General features: G+C 41.7%; 1 long non-coding RNA gene across 1 annotated transcript; it reads right to left on the bottom strand.

Annotated features, from left to right (window-relative positions):
* Nucleotides 1-8,887: 8,887 nt before the first annotated feature.
* On the bottom strand, nt 8,888-14,763 carry LOC118602964. Its single transcript, XR_004951054.1, has 4 exons — nt 14,671-14,763; nt 14,181-14,236; nt 11,729-11,845; nt 8,888-9,410 (listed from the first exon to the last, which is right to left on the bottom strand). It is a non-coding gene; the product is annotated as an uncharacterized LOC118602964 (long non-coding RNA).
* Between the last annotated feature and the right edge of the window lie 1,416 nt (nt 14,764-16,179).

The following is a 16,179-nucleotide window of genomic DNA, read 5'->3' as shown; positions in this document are numbered from 1 at the left end:
TCTCTCACGTAGGTGAGAAGTCACTTTGCTCTAGTCATGTAGATGAGAGGAAGCTGGGCAGGCTAGCCATTCACCGAGGGCCAGGGCTTCTCCCTCACCCTTCTAATGCCTTCTGGCCTGACTTCCCACAGCCTAATCTGGGCACTAGCTTTACAAAGTGAACAGCACTTCTAAGTCAGCCTGTGCTGGGCACTTGTCTGTGTGATACTCCTTCCTCTGAACAGACTCAGAATTCTGTTCATTGAGTTACCGGTTCTCCAGACCAAGATTCCCCAAACATAAAGCATCTAGAGATGCTCTAGAGAATGGCGCAAGTTCACTACTAAAGATGTCTCTGCTCAGAAAAATAAATGTAAGAAAAGAAATATCTAATTTTATTCTGAAAAATATTTCTTTCCTATCTTTCTTGATCTACTTATTTCTCATAATTCTCTGAGCTTTGCCTTGGGGCCTACAAAAGTCTATCTTTGTGGCATCCTAGAAGAGCACTCAATAAATCTGAAGCCATAATGAGGAGGCTCTGGGCCAGGTGGGAGGTAATAAGTGTGGCTGAGTCAGGGGGGACATGAAAAGACTGCTTCAGGAGGCATGGGAATCTCATTTGTAATGTAATTGTTGCTCTGCTTGTTTCCATCACCCAAAACGCTATAAGCTCTGTGGGGCAAGTGTGCATCCTGATCTCACAAAACAGAACCTCTCATTTTGTTGGTGCTCAATAAATATTTATTGGAAGTCAGAAAGAAGGCAGGCAGGCAGGTAGTTTCTGGAAAGGATGCAGAGAAAACGAGGAGAGGGACTAGGTCTGGATAAGAATAGAGTTGACCCCATTCCCTGGGGATTAGCGTAGGTGAAAGCCCAGGGCCTAAATAGCTGAAAGCACAGGTTTGCTCAGGTTTGGTGTGCGCCCGAGGGCCCAAGGGCATGCTCAGCTTCTGCGAAAGGGGCATGTTCAGTGTCCCCAGCCTGGGAGCAGCAGTGTGGAAGCAACTCCAGGAGATGCGGGTGTAATGGCTGATGCACAGAATGTGCTAACCCCCCAGATGGACCCATAGGGCAGAAATACTAAAGGCCAGGCTGCCTACTTCCCGAGTTCCTTCAGGACACGACTCACAGGAACCTGTTGTTCACAGAAGTCTCAGGTAAAGGGGCAACTCTGTCACGGTGGCCACAGATGGGACCCACTGGTGGACATTAGTCCTGAGGAGCAGCTTTGGCATTCAACAACCTCCAGGGCTGGGCCTACTGAAGAGTCATAGTAGCTGGTACAGACATTAGTTTAAAATAACACCATCTGACCACCTTTGTAGGACCCTTTCACACTCAACCTTCTCTGTGAGGGAAGCAGGGCAAAGACTGCCATGGTCATCTTACAGATGAAGAAATTGTGGTTCAATAAGACTGAGTAACTTTCTCAAATTTTCACAACCAGTAAATTATCAGCATCTGTATTTCTGGGCTTCTGGCCCATCGTCACCCATATGAGCAGAGGCATAACAACGGCAATGTTGGCAACAGCCAGTAGAGGGCAGCCTTTCATAAAGAGGCTGTTTACTGACCTTACAGCGCTCAGCGCTTAGGTTACTGCTGCTGGGACAGACTGGCGTCATGGACCCTCTGCCTCTGGTAAGATACACTGAGAAGAATATAACATCATCTCCCGTGATTTTCTTGACCGTTCAAAATGCCTACCTAAATCTAATCCTGCAACACCAGGTGAACTTAAGTTCAGGGACACTCTACCAAATAACTGGTCAAAAATATCAAGGTCAAAAAGTTAGAGAAAGGCCAAGGAACCGTTCCAAATTAAAGGAGACTGAGGGACATGCCAACTAAATGCAATACATGACTAATATTTGATTGGATTCTGGGCTGGGGAAAAAAATAGATGTAAGATACGTTATTGGGACAATTGATGAAACAAGGTTAAACTGTAGTTTAGAAAATAGTATTCTAGCAATATGAAGTTTGTACTAAAGTTGATAATTATGCAGTGTTTATATAAGAGAACATCCATTTTCTTAGAAATAGTTAGGTGTAAAGGGGCACAGTGTCTCTAATTTGCTTTTAAATGATCCAGAATAATAACAGAATAATGCACATAGTGAAAGAGATGGAGCAAAATGTAAAAGATGAGTGAATCTGAGTAAAGGTAATGGGATTTCTTTATACTACACTTGCAAATTTTCTGTAATTTTAGAATCATATCCAAATAAGAAAATATTCTCCCCGCCCCCCTGGCCCACCATTTAAAAAGAAGCTGTCTTAGTTCTCCGGGTGTTGGACCGTGTGGTAGCCACACTTGATTCTAGGCTGACAGAGCTCCCTCAGGGTGGTGGGTGGCATGGAGAGGCCTCTTAGTGAAAGTGGCTTCAGCCACTGTGGAGCCCTGACCTCTGCCCTGGGCTGGCCAGAGTGGTTGCACACAAATCTTACCTAATAACAGAATTGCAAGTGGGGGCCTGATAGTCAGGTCAGAAATTTGAACTGTGTTGAGAGACAGTGTGGAGCCTCTGATGAGGGATATGACCAGAGGCAGGGTTTTCCAAAGATTGACAAGACAGAGATACGGAGGGTGAACAGTAGGAAGCTAAGAGGTAGGGAAACCAGATAGGAGGCCCCATCTGTAGACTCCATGGAAGATAAGGGTCTCGGGTAAGGGCATAACAGTGAGTATGAAAAATAAGGGAGTTTAAGCATTGTAGTTAAGTGGGGGGTTGAATTACACAAAGAATCCCTTTGTTCTCTTAGGCTTTTCGCCTAGAGTTACCACTGAAATTGATATGAAGCATTCAAGTTTGCAAAGTTATTTACAAAAACCAATCTAGTAAATATGTTTAAAGGATGTGTGGAACTAAAAATTAAGTGTGAGCTTTCATATGAACATCTTCAAGAGTCTTCCAGGCAGGAAGTGGGCAGATGGAGACAGTGATGTGCTGGTAAATATTTAACAACAGGCGGGGAGTGGAGGAGAGCCCTGATTGGTAGCATTTGTCATTTCCCATGCTTTAAAAATCTCCCACAATCACTGATTCCAAGCTACCAACTTGAGGTCAACCAGCTTGCACAATTCCAAAAAATATACTATTGGCCCTTGGGAGGCAGTATGAGCTGGCTCTAGCACACTCCTCAATGGAGACCAAATACCAGGAAATGGATGGAGCCACTAAGGCAAGAAGTCACTTCACAGCTGATCCAAAGACCCAGATAGAAGCCCATGGACCTAATAGCTTTGAGCAGCAAGGACTGAACATCACATAACGGTAGCTCTTCTCAAAAAAATGGCAAACGAAAAAGGGGAGGTTTGTTCCAGAGCCCCTGATGCCAAGAGGATGATTTCACATAATAGAGGAGAGGCATAAAGGAAAGAATCCTACACTAAGAGGAAGGAGACCCAGTTATGAACTCTGCTGCTTAACTGCTCTGAGCCTCAGTCCTTTGCCTTTAACATGAGGACACTACTAACCCTGACCCCAGCAGGATGTTACTGTAGGCAGGACGCATAGCCCAGAAGCACTCTGCACTGGTCAGAACTTCACCCACCCTTCCCTTTCTTGCTCCGCCTTTGCTCATGCTTTCTGAATATCACCCCGCCTAACCTTGGGTTTATGCTGGCCCAGGCTCTGTATCTATCTGTCCATCAGGACCCATCCTCCCATCTCTGAGGACTGTCCCATACACTCAGAGGTCGACTCTGGGAGCCATGTCTGCCAGTCAGCTGCAGAGAGAGAGGCCAAGGGAGAGAAGCCACCTGTGCTCCCGTCGGCTTTCTTTACCCTGCTTTGGTCCCACACCAGCTGCACTTCCTGCCCTTGGATTCTGGTAATTTTCTGATAATTTTTTCCTTTGGCTTAAAATTGAGATCGTTACCTGTTACCCAAAGTACCTAATTATCTGAGACTGCCTAATTATCTTCCTTTTAAAATTCTGGTATAGACAAAAGACTGGAAATGTGGGTTTCGATTCCCAAATTGGACAAGTGATTTAGCCTCTCTGGGTCTTGGTTTCTCATGTATGAAATGAGCAAATGAACGAAATGAATGTAAGAGAATTTTAGCTCTAATGTACAGCTCTATTCTATGTATCTTTATCCTAATATGGAGTAAGTTGTAGTGAAATGCCCACTGTATTTCATTAGTTACAGATGAATTTGCTTTGAAGACCAGAGACTTTCGTGTTTGGATGGAGCCAAGTAACTCCCTAGCTGATCCTCTCTGGGCCCAGGAGATGGGTGCGCTCTTCTGGCTCAGATCATATGTCGTAGAGGGTCCTGGCACCTGTGAAGGATTGTGGGGGACAACTGACCACTGGCACTGGTGTGGGGAAGGCTGTTACTGTAGGTAGGTGAGATTTTTATAAATTTTTTTGAAGCTGTGCCGAAGTCCTAGGGATCCTGAACCTGACATCACTTGGGGCTGTCCTGGGCCAGTTGCTTGTCTAAATCTTTCAGAGGTGGATATGGAATGAGGTGGGCACTTCAAATCGGGCATAACCACCTCGAGCATTCCCCCTTAAAACAGTTTGCCTGTGCTCAGGAGAAACTTAAGAGATTACTCTTTAAGAGTTTTTTTTTTTTTTTTAATTATAAAAGTAAAAATGAATTGCTGTGGAATATGTAAAAATTATAAAGAAGAAATGAAAAGATCTGTCAGCCAAAGACCCAGAGATGACTTCTAACACCAATTTGATTTATATCCCTCTAATTTTTTGCATTATATTTCACGGTCTTATCTCAGAAATTTCTCGTGAAAGATTTTAATTAGTAATGTATGCAAATGATTTAAGAACAAATAATACCAAAGATCTTATAATGAAAAACAAGTCACCTGCCCCACCCCTCTCTGCCCATAGTTCTGTTCCCATGAGACAAATTTTAAGCATTTCTGTTTAGAATTTATTTGGTGCTTATGCCTGTATTTCTAAATAAGATGCTATTTATTAATTTAGCAACTTTAGTACCTTCTATCAACTGCCTACTGTGATAGAGTCAGTTCATTTCTATTTCACCCCTAACTTCTCTCTGAACTCTTCTAAATGTGTTAGTTAAATCACTATTCTCAGGGCTTTCTCAGTCTCCTCTTCAACTTCAAAGAATACAATTAAACCTCCATTTCCCGTTCCAGCAACTGTAGATAGTATCTCTTTACTCCTCACTTTGTAGGGGAAGGACAAGGCCCTCCCACCTTTCCCTCTTCCATTTCTCCCTTCCACCTCCCAACTTCTGTAGGTGCTTTTACATTTCATGCTAAAATCACCATTGTTTGTTTATGTTTGTCTAAGGTTAATTCTAAGAGTTGGAGGCCAGAAAATAATGTTTATTTTATTCTGGCTATGTGAATATAGTTCATAGCAGGTCAAAATTGTGAACTTAAGATTACATATCACATTTCTTTATGGGACCAATGTACCTACTCAATAGAGAATATTTCTGGAACAAATTTAACATTTTTTAAAATATTTCAACAATTTTCTTTATCTTATTCTCATATCAAGTTTCCCAAGCTTTTAATCACGCTATTTTTCTATTGATTCTTTTTTACTTTTTTTCATCTCCTTTCCATAAACAAGACAAAATAAGAAACTCTTCTGTAGTTATCTATCTTTCCGCTCTTGTTTTCTTCTGGGTCTGCAGCATGATTGCCATACTGCAATTTCCTTTCTCTGCTTTCAATGATTAGAGTCACTCGAGACCCCAACAGTTTCCTTTGTATAGTTTACACTCTCATTTGGCTGGAGTATATTCTCAGGTAACTCCCTAGGATAAACTATATAAGAGGTAAAACTTAGAGTACTTTTATATCACAAATGCTTTTATTTTTCTTTTCACTTGACTGATATATTGGTGGTGTATAAAATTCTAGGTTAAACATCAAATCACTCAAAGTAGAACATGTTTTTTTCCCTCTGGAATCCTTTAGTGTTCACTCTTTATTCTTGGTGTTCTGAAAGTTTTCTGTGATTATGTCTAGGTATGGATATTTTGTTGTCGTTGTTCATTGTGCTGGGCATTCATTGGGCCCTAGCAATTAAAGACGTATGCCCTTTTTCATTTCGGAAAATTAGTTACTATTTTTCTTTTATAACTTCCTTTTGATTTAACTTTTTCGCTTTTTAGAACTTCTATTATTTGGATCTCAAACCTCTAGATCATCCCTTTATATTTTTTGTCTTTCTATCATATTTTGCATTTGTTTCAAAATCTTTTAAAATTTGTATTAGGGCAATTTCTTAAACTTGATCATCTAATCCTATCATTATTATTATTATTTTGACAAACATTTTATTTTAAAGAGCTCTTTCTTGGTCTCTGATTGGTTCTTTTTCATAGCATCCCTTTTTTTGTTTACTACGGTGATATGTTTTCCCAGTTGTCTCTGAGGTTTTTCAAAGTTTTTGTTCATTTGTTTATCCTCTTCTGTTCCATGAATTATCTCTATTTCCTCTAGAATCACATTTGCCTATTGGTTTATCTTTTCTTACTTTTTCTTATTGCTGACTTTCAATCTGTTTGCTCTGGTTTTTCATTTCAATTTAAGATTGAGGCAGAAAGGAGACTGATGGGAATTTTAAAGAGCACAGGCAGAGCTTGTCCACTCTCAGGCTTCTCCCTAGGAAAAGTTGGTGGGAAGCTACATTTTCTCTCTCTTTCTTTTCTTTTCTTTCTCTCCTCTCCTCTCCTCTCCTCTCCTCTCCTCTCCTCTCCTCTCCTCTCCTCTCCTCTCCTTTCTTTCTTTCTTTTTCTTCCTTCCTCCCTCCCTCCCTCCTTTCCTCCCTCTTTCCTTTTCTTTTTCTTTTCATTTTGTTTCTTTTCATTTTGTTTCTTTCCTTTTTTTTTTCTTTTCTTTTCTCTCTCTTCTCTTCTCTTCTCGTCTCGTCTCTTCTCTTTTCTTTCTTTTCTTTTCTTTCATTTTGTTTTGTTCTTAAAGGTCCCTAAAGTCAGGAATGCAGAGTGCTCTACTCTAGGCTTCCAGACTCCATATTGGCCACCCTAATTCTCCCCAGGCAGCCTATACGATTTCTTTAGAAATGAGCCTTCCACTGTTTGACCTAGAGGAAGTGATTGGCCCCTCTCTAATCTGGGCAAACAAAGGTATCAGCTGCTGCATGTATAGAACTTCAATGGTTTTCAGCACCGTTTGCATGCCTGCTATCTGGGATCCTTTTCATTTCCGGGCTGAGGCATCTCTTAGTCTATCCATCAACAGAATTGAGCCCTCATTGGCTGCAGCCTAGTTCACCTGTTGTCTTTATCAGTAGTCACCCAACTTTTTTTGTTTCCACGAAATTTGTTGAAATCTCTGTCTGCTGTTGGCCCTTTTCAGTTTTCTTCATTATTTTGGGTTTATGCCATTTAAATCCCTTTATTGTTATTTTAATGGCAGTGTCTCACAAGAAAAATATCTATGCTAAATCCTTAACCTGAGCTAGAAGCCTGAAATAGCCATTTCAATTGCCACATGATACTCCATAACATGACTGCACTTATATTGTAGCAAATGTATAAACAATATTGGGATAAAAATCTAGGTAGCTAAATCTTTACATACATCCAAGATTATTTATTGGACTAAATTGTGAGAAGAATTGCTGCATCAAAATGGAAGAACCTATTTTTAAAATAAAATTAAACATACATTTACCTGAGAGTCCAGGAATTCCCCTCCTTGGTATTTATTTACCCAAGAGAAATGAAAACGTATTCCCACACAAAGACGTGTACACTGATGTTCACAACAACTTTATTCAAAACTGGAAATGACCCAAATGTCCATCAACAAATGTTACATATTTAACAATAGAATACTATTTATAAATAAAAGAGAACAAACTACTGATACCATAACAACATGAATGAATCTCAGAAACATGCTGAAAGAAACTAGACACAAACAAATATAATGTATTATTCTAATTTATGTGAAATCTAGAATAGGTAAAAATAATCTATAGTGATAGCAGATTAATGGTTGCAGGGGTGAGCGGCAAGAAGTATTTTTTGGATGATGTAAATGTTCTATGTCCTGATAGAAATGGTGACTGTAAGGCTGTACATTTTTATCAAAACTCACCAAATGAAAATATACACTTAAGTAGGTACATTTTCATATGCAAATTACATTTCCATAAAGATAGTTTTTAAAGTAAAAATATTGTGTGCATTTTGAAATAATCCTTACACTTTTTTCTTATTATATTTCTTATTATTATTTTTATTACATTTCCTTAATACATTGTCATTGCCAAAAAAAGAAAAAAGATACTTTTCAGAGAAATTTATTTTAAAAAGTGGAATTTCACCATAATTTTACACTACCTCCCCTCCAAGTTACAACCACAATGATCAGTTTGGTGTTTATTCTTCCAGATTATCTAATAAATATACCAATACATATCTACATGTACAATTTTTGTAGAAACAGGATAATACTATTTATATGTTCTTGAAATTAACATTTTATGGCTTTTGTCTGATCCAAAGTGTCCAATTACTTTCTCCTACAGTGAGTGCCTAACAAACTGCCCTGCACATACTAGGTTTTTACATGTTAGATTCAGTGTCTTCATTTGCTGGTGAGCATTTCCTCTTGCGTCAAGTAAAACTATTTTAACAACATTTTCGGTTATCATTTTTACTAAAATCACACACTTTCTAACTTTTGTCCTAAGTTCTTGTAGCCTAAATTCTTTTAATTGCTGAAGGGGAGGCATGCCTCAGTGGAGTCTTGGGCGGGGTTGGCGCTGAGCAAGTGACTTGGCGTAGATCAAGGATGGTGTATGGCCAGAGAACGAGTCTCTAGAAGGGCTTGTGAGGGGAATAGGAAAGGACTCTGCCAGCCAGAAGAGGCTCCAGTCTGCACAGCCATCTCGGACTTTATTTCACGTAAGGTTTTCACCTACCATCTGTCTTGGATGCCCCTTTCCCCACCTCTTCACGTTGATACCAAGCCCAGCAAATCCAGTTGCCATGGATGTAGGGCTTCTGCTGGCCAAGGAACAAAAACACCAGCTTCTCCCCTTAACAAAGCCATGGGCTGCTTAAATGGTAAACCATGATCATTTTTCTAAGAAATAAACTCCAAGAAAATGTCTGAAAGGATTACATGAGTGGCGGGTGGCATATGTTTCTAAATTGGTATAAAAGAATTATCTGGAAAGTGGTTGAAAATGCAGCTTCCTAGGCCCCATTCTAAGAAAGCTGGTTGTAGGAAGTAGTGTAAGAATCCCACTTTGAGGAATACTGGCTGGATGACAACTAAAAATGCGTAGTCTTCAAACTTGAGAAGTACTTGGGTGGATACCACACTCAGTATGGAAGGGTTACAAGGCCTTGCTCAGCTAGATTCAGAGATCAAAGTAGGACTCAGATCATGCATTGCCCTCTTGTCTCAGTGGCTTCTGTCCCACTTGGAAATCTGGAAGAAAAAAATATATATTTTCCTTTAACCTAAAAGGCTTCACTTCTGTGCTGTAAAAAGTCTTGAACTGACCTTAGATCTCTTTCTTTACACTTCTAGGAGTGTCTCTAACTCAAAGTTTGATTTTTGACCCTTTTCTGGTTATCTATTGCTGTGTAAAAACTACCAAAGCTTAGTGACTTAAAGCAATACGAATTTATTTTGGTTATGAATCTGCAGTTTGGGCAGGCCTAAGCAGGGACACTTTGTCTTTGCTCTGCATGGTCTCAACTGGGGCTGCTCACACGGTCCCTGGAAGACCCACTTTCGAAATGGCTTGCTCACATCGCTGGCAAGTTGGAGCTAGTCATTTGCTAGGCACCCAGCTGGGTGTGTGCATGGGTTGCTTCATGTTCTCTCAGCACGGGCCTCTCTGCAGGGTCTTGGGCTTCCCCCTAGCTGGAATGCAGAAGTGAGCCCTTCCAGAGAGCAAGGCAGGAATGCATGGCGTTTTTATGACCTCGCTTCAGGAGTCACATGATGTCATTTCTGCCATAACTATTACTTCAGGAAGTCATAAAGTTCTTTACTGGTTCAAGGATAGGAAAAGTAACTCCATCACTTGAACTGTCAAGGTTACGTGATAAAAACAGCATGTGGGATGGGAAATATTACAACAGCCATCTTTGGAAAATGTAGTCAGTAATAGACTCTGACCTATTTTGTATTATGTTTATAGATTTTTCTGATATATACTCTCTAATTATTGTAGGTTCTATTCTATCGCATTTCATCCTCTTCACAACACTTGGAGATAGTTTTATCTTTTACACATCCAAAAGCTACTCATTTTACATGCTCTGTTTAGCTGGCATATTATTTTTTAAATTGTGAATTTTTACATAAGTATCTGAATTTCTGGCTTCTCTTCACAATCAGAAGATTGCATACATCGAGGCCAGGCTTTCCTCATCTCAGCAATGGGCTGGAGCTGGGTAGTGGTGGCCCCCTTAGTAAAGGCCTGTCTTCAGTCCCTTTGCCACAGTCCCCACCACTCCCTATTCACTTATATTTTACGTCTTCCAAGCATTTGACTTTGAGGCTTTCTGCTTTAGAAAAAATAGACCCAGATTCTACTATAGAAAAATAATAAATAACAATAATACACTTTTGAGGGAGTTTTCAAAGCACTTTCTATAGAAAGCTACCTCTGGGGGTTTCTTTCTTATTAGATCTGCTCTCTCTGTGGTAGAAACCCTCCGGTCGCCATCTCTTGTTTGAAGGGCAACCCTCCACTCATTTGCAGAACAGAAGTGAGTGATAGGTTCCATCTGTTCAGTTCCACTGCCTTGTTCAAACCCCACCCCTCTCAGACTGGCTCTTCTGGAGTCCCCATGACTGAGTGGGATTCTCCTTGAGGTCCTGTGTTCACCATCTTCACTGCCTGCTGAATGCTGGATCCACATAACATGACATTTCCAACAGGAGTAAGCGAAGTTCATGCAGAGAGCACCAATGTCAGAGTTTTCCAACACCACGGTCTCACTAAGAGCCACGTCTGCACACAAAGACCTCACTGGAAGACAAATGCCCAGTGTTCATGCCACTGTTCAGGACCAGTTTTGAACATTCTTAATGGCTCAGAGGCACAATGCTCACTTTGTCCTTACAAGGGTTCTTGGTTTTGTTTCCAAAATGTCAACAGATAACTGTGAGTGTTGATTGGACAGGCAGAAGAGCATTGCCCAAGGAGAGCATTCACTGCACAATCTGTGTCTAGCCCTTCAGAAAAGCTTGGGCCTGCGCTGAAGGGGCAGCAGGCAGGTGGGGCCTGGCTGTGCCATGTGATCAGGGCACTTCCTTTCCCCCTGGGGCTTGCGTTTTTCTTTGGTTCTCTAACACTGAAAAGAACTGCTCATCCTCAGCACATCAGATGCTTAGAAGTAGAAAAAGGTCTGTGGTTTCATTCATCTACCAGAGTAGGCTCAGTCCCTGGCTAGAATGTTCTATGGCAGGTGGTTTCCCACCTGCCCCTAATCAATCACATTCCCCACCAGTGAATAATTCCTCATCAGTAGCTGTGATTCTAAATTTTATGTTATCATCCCCTTGGTGTTTATTATAGTTTGTTTTTACCATCTATTCAACATTTCTATTGCCGTTTAACAAACCACCCCAAAAGAGTGGTGAAAAACAATAGCAATCTTTCTCCTCACAAGTTGGCAGTTAGTGCAGGATTCTGTAAAGAAAATTTATCTCTGCTTCATATAGCATCATAGGGAGGGGGTAGCTCAACTGAGAGCTATTGGATCCACCTCTCGAGATGACTTACTTACCTGGTGGCTGTTGGAGCTGGGCTGAGGCTTGGGGCCTCGGTTCTTTCCACTTGGCCTCTCCATGTGGCCTAGGCTTGCTCACAACGTGGTGGCCAAGTTCCAAGGGTGAGCATCCTTCTAGAGAAAGCCAGGAGGATACTGTATCGTCTTTGTGACTTAGCCTTAGAAGTCACTGTAGTGTCTATTAGTTGAAGCAGTCACCTAGGCTCAAAGGGAGGAGACACTGACTCCACCTCTTGATAGGGGAGTGACGAGATCTGAAAGAGCAGGTGGGACTAGAAATATCATTGTAGTCATTTTTTGGGAAATACAATCTACCACACCACCTATGTAGTTACCCCTAGATAATAATGCTATTTAATTTTGTATGTCTTAAACTTTATGGAACCACTGATGCTAAATATGTTTTTCCCCCTACATTTATGAGAATCATATTGTTGGAAGAAGTTAATTTGTTTCTAGAATCATGTGATGTTTTATTGCAATCATTTACCACAATATAGTTGTCCATTCTTTTGTTGGGTACTTATGTTGTTTTTTAGCCTTTTTTTGTTGTTGTCGTTGTGTGTTTATGCTTTTTGCTATTTTGTACAGTGCTGCTACAAACATTCTTATAGAGCTCTGCTAGGGCACTGGTTCTCATTGATCCTTTTTACAATGACAGGAACATTCAGCAAATGTCCTAGACATTTTTGGTTTTCATGACTGGGGTAAGGGAATACTGGCGCCTGATGGGTAGAGGCCAGGGATGTTGCTAAACATCCTACAATGCACAGGACAGCCCCCGACAACAAGGAATTATCTCATCCAAGATGTCAATCACACTGAGATTGAGAAACCTTAGCTTAAGACATACATGTAAGAGTAGAATTCCTAAGTGATAGGGTATTTATAGTTTCAGGTTTACTACATGATGCTAAATAGTTCCTCAAGTGCTCAAACCAACTTATTCTCCTCCAGGGTGGAGTGCTCCACATCCTTTGATATTGTCAGTCTTCTTCACTTTTGCTAATTCATGTTTTCTTCTCTCTGAATGCATATTCATGCATTTTGCCCCCCCCCCTTTTATTGAATTGATTTTTAGGAGTTTTTTAAATATATTCTGGATACGAATCCTTTGTTGGTTGTATGTGTTGCAAATATCCCTCCCCATTTGGTGGTTTGTCTTCTCACTTCTTCATAGTTCTTTTAATGAATAGAAGTTCTTAAGTTTTATATAGCTAAGCTCATCAATCTTATACCAGCCTAACTTACAGCTTGTGATTTGGAGGAAAGGGGGCATTATTAAAGAAAACCTGTCCAGCCCTGAGGTTCTCACTGTATCCCAAGCCTGGCAGCTTATTGGACTCTCATCTTTTTTCGTTGATGAGACCTGGCATTTCTCTTGCTGACCCCAGAGGTGGCTGCTCCTCTTCCTCTTCTGCCATGATTGCTTGGTCCTTGTGAGTACTGGCCATCAGCCTTGATTTCCTGATGGACTGCACTTTCTCTGATGAGACTGGCCTCTTTCCATGACCTCTCTATCCCTCTCCACCCAGCACTGGACTCTGTTATCTGGGTACTGGCCTTAAAATGAACTGGCTTCTCTGGAACCACAGTGTCCCACCCACAGTGTCAGCACTGCTGAAAATACCCCTTAGATATCAGTCTTGCCAGGACCGAGCACCAGTTTTCTACACTATTGGGATAGTTTCATCTGGACCCATCTGAGACACTCTCTCCTAGCACCAAGATCAATAATGGGGTAGAACTGAAGATGCCAAGGGGTGCCCAGGAATATTGTTGCTCACAAGAGGGGAGCCCCAAAATGAACCTATTTGCTTTAACCATGCACCTTCAGTACAGGCCTGCCTGCCCATTACCCCTCAGAGCTGACCACAGTTGAAAGACAGCCTTGGAACTCTCTGCTCGACCCGGGCAACCAACCCAGACTTAAGTTTGCTTCCCTTCCCTTCCCTTCCTTTCCCTTCCCTTCCCTTCCCTTCCCTTCCCTTCCCTTCCCTTCCCTTCCCTTCCCTTCTATCCCTGCCCATGTCCCAAACTGTGGTGCCCCTTCCTTCTGGGCCCACCCACCCTCAGACTTCACACTGGTTTGACACTCAGCACCTTTAAGGGCCTTGGGCTCCAACAGCTCTGGTTTGCCCTAGGAAAGGCACCTTATCCTGGCTTGTGCTCCCCCGACCCAAATCCATGGATTTAGATAAAGTTAAAGATAGAGGTTTCCTGGTGTCCAGCCTAAACAATTGTCAGGCCAGGGAGAAGATAAATCTTAAGGTGGGGAACAAAGAGAAGGTGAAAGCAATAGTCAAAACAGTAAAAGAGCAGGAAAATACAGGAGGATGGATAGGTACAGTGAAGGGACTTAAGACCCAGAAGTGTATACAGTGGAGAGCATGGGGAACATTCTAGCCCACTATTTAAGGCCACGGTCTTAGATGAGGATTCTCTTAACCTTCCTGGTTGTGTGATCTCTGACAGATTATCCTCCCAGGGTCCTGTTTTCATCATCTGTAAAATGGAGATGGCATAACTTACATGATTAAATGAAGATTAAATGATAATAAATATATAAAGTGTTTTTGTAGTATTTGGCACAGAGTAAGTGCAATGGCAGCTGTTATCACCTTCAGTCCACGAACAGAATGCCGGCTGCCAAGTTCCTGTGTCAGTGTATTGGCACAGACCAGGGGTTAGCAAACTGCGGCCTTGGGCGAAATCCAGCTCACTGGCTGTTTTTGTATGGCCCATGAGCTAAGAATGGTTTTTACAGTTGTAAATAGTCGACAAAAAAAAACAAAGGAAAAGCAATATTTCATGATATGTGAAAATGAAATAAAATTTAAATTTCAGTTTTACTTTTAAATAAAGTTTTACTAGAATATAGTCATGCTATTTCTTTTATATTGTCTTACTTCCTATCTCTTTATAGAAAGTTTACTGACCTGTGGCATAGATCCAGAAGACTAGGGGCAAATGCCTTAGTCAGAACCTTGCAGAACTGGATTATCTCCTCCACCCCATAGCTCTATGCATGCTGGCCGCCTTTCTCTGACTGTCACCTCCCAACCCACCCCGGGGCCCTGGAATACCTTTTGGTCAAGTCAGCCTCCTCTGAACCAATGATTTATGTCTAGATTTCCAAACAAGGAGGCTGAGTCATGGTGGAATTATATAAGGGAGCCAGGGCAGGACTATTTGGAGATTTAAATGAAATGAAATGTGCAGAAGTGCTCTATAAATGCGACGGATATTATTATTCAGCAAAGAGTGGGTCAATGATACTTAGTAAAGTTTCCACGTATGCTTTTTTTTTTCTGATTAGTAATGTGTGTATAGTCATTTTCTTTAAACAAAAATGTTTTATTAACCAGAATGCTCTCATTTCTGACCAGATCAAGTAAGTTTTTAAACCAAATGTTCAAAATGGAGCTTTGAGCTTTCCAGTCCTGTTTCTAGAGAAAAATCTTGGCTCCCACCATTTTTTGTGTGTGCTTCCTTTTAGTTTTCTGTTCACCCATCTCCATTTTCTTTTCTGGTCTCTGCGCTCATGCTTCGGACCACTTGATTGCTGTGGGCGGCTGAGTAGAGATCAGATAAAGGTCATTGTGTTCAAAGAAGCCAAGGAATTGTGAGGCCAGGGTTTTAAGAGAATCATCAGCCAGATTTTGACATTTCCCAAGGTGTGATGTTAAGTGCTGGAGTAGAAGGAACACTATGAGCCAGTTCCTCAAAAACTGTTACAGGAGACCCAGCATTTGATCAGGTGCATCAGTGAGGAAAAGCAGAGGGGAGAAGAGATGGGGAATAGAATCAAAGGATGTTTTTATAAAAAGGGGGACAAGCAAAGCTCCAGGCAATGAGGACAATGCTTGTCTCCTCGGAGTCCTCACAAGATGTGGGAGAATGAGCAGCCTTCCCTGGGGAGGGTGGTAAAGGAAGGCTGCTGGGCAGGGGGCGGGCCCTCATAGAGGAGTGGAGAAGCACTTGGGAGAAAAGGATGAGGTTTGGGGTGTTGTTTACCTTAGGTGGGGCCCCAGTGGACGTATTGGAGAGGGTGGTAGGGAATTCCAGGAGGGAGGGGTGTGAGGTTAGTGAGAGGATGATGAGAACAATTCAGGGGTGAGGGTAAGGAGACGTTTCCTGAGGGAGTTGCATTGCAGGTGGAGTCCAAGGGCAACAGGAACCTGAGTCACCCTAGAATTAGCTGGCCCCAAATTCTAAATGAAATACTGGGGTAGGGCTGTTCCTGTCCTGGGGGCAGAGGAGGAGGAAGTGGGGATGGGTGTGAGAAGCCTGATGCCACTGTGAGGGTGGGGCGTGGATACTGTGGCTGCCACAAGCCATTCCCTTGGTGTAAAATGCTTTAGCGAAGTGCCTGGCCCCAGGAGTACATGCATTGGCCAGTTGTTCTCATTTCCCAGACAGCTTAAATACTAAGCAGTTACTTAAAA

Source organism: Rousettus aegyptiacus, unplaced genomic scaffold (assembly GCF_014176215.1).
Source record: "Rousettus aegyptiacus isolate mRouAeg1 unplaced genomic scaffold, mRouAeg1.p scaffold_m13_p_1, whole genome shotgun sequence".
Classification (NCBI taxonomy): domain Eukaryota; kingdom Metazoa; phylum Chordata; class Mammalia; order Chiroptera; family Pteropodidae; genus Rousettus; species Rousettus aegyptiacus.
Note: the sequence above shows the minus strand (reverse complement) of the source record. Positions and strands in the feature narration are given on the sequence as shown.